This window comes from Vulpes vulpes, chromosome 8 (genome assembly GCF_048418805.1).
Source record: "Vulpes vulpes isolate BD-2025 chromosome 8, VulVul3, whole genome shotgun sequence".
Lineage (NCBI taxonomy): Eukaryota > Metazoa > Chordata > Mammalia > Carnivora > Canidae > Vulpes > Vulpes vulpes.
In genome coordinates this window covers 8,202,237-8,208,361 of record NC_132787.1, presented here as the reverse complement: position 1 = coordinate 8,208,361, position 6,125 = coordinate 8,202,237, and positions in this window count along the sequence as shown.

Here is a 6,125-nt window from a genome sequence, read left to right as displayed (position 1 = left end):
TTCCTGAGAGAAGAGGAGAATTGGATGACGAGGTCCTGGCTACTCAGATTTGCTGTTGTTCTTTTACCTCGTCTTAGGAACTCAGAGAGTTACAAAGCCCTAGAGATTTAAGAAAAAAAGTAAGTATGTTTAACCAACAAAGTTGGGATCCCTACTCAGACCAGGTAATCCTGACTACTGTGGCCTCAAATGTTACTTAAAACTTGGCATAAAAAATTTAGAAAAGCTGATAGAAGTTCCACTTCTACCCCCTTTTCTAGGTGTTGTGACCCATCTCTGTATCTCAATTTCTTCATCTAGATGCTGAGGATAGTAAAATTATCTGCTGCATGTCTTCCATGATGATGAAATATGGCAGAAAAGTGAACATACTTGGTGAATGTCAAAGAGCTACTCAAAAACCATTATTTATTACACTAAATAATGCCTCCTCAGACCTTGTGATGGGGAGGAGTAGGAAGTACTACATGAAGGAAGGAGAAGAACATGAGAAAGTAGGAGAACATGAGAAAAGATTGAAATGACCAAGATGGGGCAGGAGGAGATGGTTACAAGCTCTCACCCCAGACTTCTGCTTTATAATCAATTCCTTAGACTTCTTAAAACCAAGGTTTTCAGTGTGTCAAATCCAGAAACTCTGCTTTCCTTACTGTATAAAATCTAGCCAAAAGAATCACTGTGAAGACTATCATTTAACCAGAGCAGATAATTGATTGTGGGGGAGAGGGAGGAAGGGATGGCTCTTGAAACTCAGTAGGTAGGATTATAAAATCATATTAACTTTTCCCTAGAACTTATCCAATTTTATATGTATCTTGTTCTCTGTGTAAAAGAACCTGGGGAGAAAATAAATGAAAATAAAAATAAAGAACCTGGGAGTTATCTAAAATCTGAATCTGAAAATATCTTCTGTGAAGTAAGGATTTTGTAATGGGTTTTTTTCCCCTCAGTGATGAAAAATTGGGTAGAAACAAAAACATTACAAACAATCCGAACTCTACATGGGCTGAACTCATAACCAGAGTCCCCACTAGGATCCTTACCTCAAAGGATTCTCATGTTCTTCCTTTCTTTAGGGAATGCAATTTCTCAGCCAATTCAGCCCAAGCTGTGCTGCTGTTACAGTATTCACTTCGGGGCTTAACATTAAGAGGGCCAATGAGCATCAGTAATACTACAATGTAATAGATAGAGAGATTTCCTTCCGATGTGCTTTCATGTGGGTTATAACAGATGGCCTTAGCTAAGATTGGAATTTTGTATTTTACTTCTTGGCTAAAATAGTTTTTTGCCAAAATGTTTTCTTCACTAGTGTGAAAATGTCTAGCTGAATCAAAATGGTGCTGCCTGCGTACAGATTTCTTGTGTTGGCTGATCATCATCACTTTTTTTTTTTTTTTTTTTTTTAGGGAGGAGAGAATATTTGAATATTTGTTTCCCTCCATTTTCATTCAGGGATTATTTTGTCATTTAGGATTCAGCGTGGTTTACCCGGCACTCATTCTTCTTGGAATCGAATGAAAGATGAGCTTGATCCAAGGTTTCCTATATTTCAAAATGAAGGTATCTACTGATGGTCAGGGTTCCAGGAGGGGGTGGATTTAATAAACCAAGAGAAGGGCAAAAGACTGGACACCATCTGGGGATATTTTCAGCTAGCTCAGCCAGATTGTTATTGACCTGAAGCTGGCAGCTTTTCTGTGGCCGGCACAATATGAATATAGTGAGCTCAGCCAATTCTTAACTGACAGGCTCTCATATTTCTAGACATTCCAGCAGTGGTTCCCAGAATGTAGATTTCATGGACAAGTACAATTAAAAATAAAAGAAGTATGGAGATAAACGAAGATCAAAGATCCTGCAATTAAGGTCAGCCCTTTAAATAGAATAATTTCAAATACATAAAAAAGTTTTGCTCTAATGTCCTTCATTTTCTCATTTTTTTCCAGATCAATGAAAATCAGATCTTGGGTCAGTCCTGGGGCACACAAATTGATGTTTGAAAACCACTATCCCTAGTCCATGGGGTAGCTTGTGACTTTTTAATCTGCAAATCCACTTCAGGCGCTTAAATAGCGCCTACTATGTGGGAATATAAAAGTGAAAAAAAAAAACCCTCTCTATTGTGAATACACTTGCACAACTGATTATTCAGAACACTTCACCAATAATGTCTTATTGGAGTTCGCTATTCTTCCAAAAATATTTGTGCAGTCACAATCACTCAAATAGGTGTTTTGGGCTATTATTTCAATCACAAATCGGAATGACCCTGAAGCAAGTAAAAGGCTAATGTTTAAAGATTAAGAATGTTTTTGTATTTGAGCAAATGATTTTAAATCTCTGCTTGCTGAAAAAGCAAGGAAAGTGAAGTATGAATAAGTATGAATATGAAGATGAGTACGTACATCCATGCAAGCTCATTTTTTTTTTGGTAGTAAATGTGTGTACCTAAGAAACGAGAATTAAGATAAATGAGTTGTGATCCTCATAGCATGCTCCTGGAAAATCAAAACTGCATTTCTCTTTTGTCAGGAGTGGAAATATGCATTGTTGCCCAATTAAGGAAAGGTTGACTGAAGGTGAGGAAGGTTCCACTTTCCTGCCCTTATTGCTCAACAGGCTTGTTTAACAGGCTAAATGGAAGGGAGGGTAGTGCTTCACTCCAAGTATTATTGGGCAGTTGCCAAAGACAGTTTAAAAAAATAAACTAAAATAAAACTGCTCAGGCATCTAATGCCATGGAGCACAAAACTGACATGTTGGGGCTCGCAGTTTTACTTACAGCAAACTAATTACCACACACGTAATTTCTAGTTATGGATAAGGGGCCATTTGCGCAGCATCTAGTGCTTTTCATATTATCTCACCCTGGAATCTTGCAAATTAATAGAGGTAATATATTATTATGGGAAAAGATTGAATCTGACAATGATCTCAGGCACTAAAGAAACTGGCTGTCCTGCAGCACATGTGAATTTTTCATGCTTCTTGGAGACTGGCGTTCTTAACCTTCCACTGGCATTCATTTTTACTAGTAAGCTTTTGCCCTTCTGGCCCTGCTTATATGGCTCAGCAGACCACAAATCTGATGTTACAACGTAATGCCCTCTGTCCTTTGCCAGGAGTCTCTGCTGTGGGCACACTTTCCTGAGGAGACTCTATTCTGCTTTCAGTCTCCATCAATTACCCTTGTGAAAAGAATTCCTCTAAAGCATGGGGTGTATTTGGCTTTTGTACAATGGTCTAGTCCCAAACTCTGTGACAGCTCTACCTTGAGTAGCCTATTTGCGAATTCAGAAGAGCTAGGGTTGCATTTGGGCTCTCTTTAACCACAGCATTCTTTTGGCTTTTACACTGGCCTCCAACGTGGTATAAACAGTGATTTCATTATTGCTGGGTAGAGTTTTCTCACTGGTTTCTGCTGAAACAAGGAACACAGGCCCGCAGATAAAAGCATCGTAATGATAAGAGGTAACCTTTGTTGCAGGCTTACTACGTGACTGGTACTGCGATTTACGACCCCCTGTCCCCTTTATTCCTCACAACCATTCTGTGGGGTATGATTCTTCCCATTTTATGATTGAGGAAATTGAGCCTGAGAAAAACTGAGGAAACTTGCCCAAAGTCACGTAGCTTGTATGTGGTAGAGGCCAGATTCCAGTGAAGGTCAGTCTGAGTTCAAAGCCATGTTCCTACTTTCTTACCTTTTTTCCTAGGCAAGCCATTTGTTCTTGGGCTGTGTGGGGACTTTTGGAATAGAAGATTGGGCATTAAACACACAAACACACTCACACGCACACACACACACACACACACAAGTCTAGGTTTGCTCCCAATCAAACATGGACTTAGTACTTGTAGGGTTGACTGAGAGGGAGTCACCACTCTGCTTAGGCACCAACTCCCTCCAAAAGACAATCCTTTCTTGAAGCATCAACAGGCGGTGGGTGGCCCTGATATACCATCTTGCTCAGGCCAGTTCTCTATCCCAAGGATAAAGCTTTTCCCCTACCCCAGGCCCCTAAGGATCACTTTCCAAATGGGAGGCCCAAGCCAGTTCCCTAAAAAGCAGAGTATGAAGGATGCCTCTTTGACAAGATGGAAACCATATCACCTATGTTATTCTCATTTTATGTGGAGGTTTGCTCTAAGGCTTCACTTGGAGGCAGTGCTGTAGGACTGGTGTATAGGTGACACTGCCTTATGAGGACAGCCTTCTCTGTCAGTTAACACTACCCTTTACCAACCTGCCATATAAGATGGACCTCCCTGCTTATCAATTCCTCTCTTTAGTAAATAGCATTATGCAATTCTAGCTTAGATTTAATAAATTTACAAGACATTCAACCACCTGCCCCAAAGATAGGAAAATTGGAAAAGGAGCCAATTTTATAGTACTATTTTGAGAACTGAAAACTAAAAGATAATACAGACTAGGGGTGTCTGGCTGTCTCAATCGGTAGAACATGTGACTCTTGATCTTGAAGTCATGAGTTGAAGCCCTATGTTGGACGTGGAGCCTACTTTACGAAATAGGTAAAAAAATAATACTGAATAAATAGGAATTCCAAAATGACAAACATTTCAGCATACCCCTCTAAAATGGTGATAAACAGAACTCTTCTTTCTCAAGGCAACTAGGTTCTAAAGAAACAGGGTATATTGAGAGTTTCCTATTCTCTGATTTTGGAATTCCGCTTGATTGCCAGAGGTAGTTGGGGTATTATTTGGAGAGAGCTAACTCAACATCAAAATGGATCTGTTTGGAATGATCCCAGTGTCCGCTAAATTCTCTTAAGCCTCAAAGATAAGAGATGAACTGGGCAAAAAGAACTTCCTCTGAAGCCCCATTTGATGAAAGCTGACTTGTTTTATTTTAGAGAAAAGCTGGAATGATAGGAATTTTATTACTGAAATCTCTTCTGTTGAACTTCTCTTTAAGAAATATTCTGGAAGATCTTAAGATTACCCGATTATTTGCTAAAATAAAATTGAATGATAACTTTTGGAGGAACTTTCTTAGCTATGATCTTATGTCTGTGTGCTGCTCAGTCAGTGGGTTGGTCTGTAAGGGAAACATAGCCAAGGACTGCAGTTCGTGAATGAATTGTTCTAAATAATGGATGACGTACAGATGATAGTCTGCCTAGAATAATTTGGTCTTGAATTAACTGATATTTGGAATCATATTTTAGCTTGTTTCTTCTGTGTTCTTATATTTGATGTGAAACTGTCCACTTTGGCCAAGAGGCAGTCCTTAAATTTGAAGGAATTAGTAGTCTGGAGTTGGGGGCAAGGTAATTTAAAAGTTCATCACAGGTGCAACCAGAAGAAAAGAGCAATTTGTATGCCTGGTTTGTATATGGGTTGGTGCCTCTTTTCCTCTATCTAACAATAAGTGGAGCAGAATAAAATGGGTCACAGGAATTATTGAATCAAGCCAATTTCATCTATAACTTCCTAACTAATCCCAAACATGGGTTATTTTCAGAATACAGTGTTCCTTTTATATTTTTAAAAGTGAAACAGAGAGGACGAGACACAGAATAAAAGATGAAACAGTATAGACACATTAATCTAGGGCAAAACAATTCTTTTCATTTATAGCACTGGTTCTCAGACTTTAGTATGAATCAAAATTGTCTAGGGAGCTTATTGAGTATGCACATTCTTGGCCCTACCACATGATTTAATAAGTTTGCGAGGGACTCAGGAATTTACATTTTTAAGAGACATCCAACTGTTCTTATTCAGGTAACCCACAGATCATACTCTGAAGGATATTGAAACCATCTGAGGGGAGATTAATGTCTGTAGATGCTAATACAGCATTTCCTCAGGGAGTGAAACTTGAGGTAGAGGATCCTGAACAGAGAATCTTGGGAATCCATCTTTGGTCTGGAGCTTACATATGGTTTCATTTCCTTTGGATTAGATAAATGACATCCAGGAAAATGTGGGAGCAACAACACACGTGTGTGCGCGCGCACACACACACACATCTATAATTTCTAGGCTTGTTAATATTTCTACAAATATATTCTGAGATGCTTATTTTATCATTAGCAAAAACTTTCTTCACTTTGCATAAACCTTTGACCTCTCTTACTTTCTTCACATCT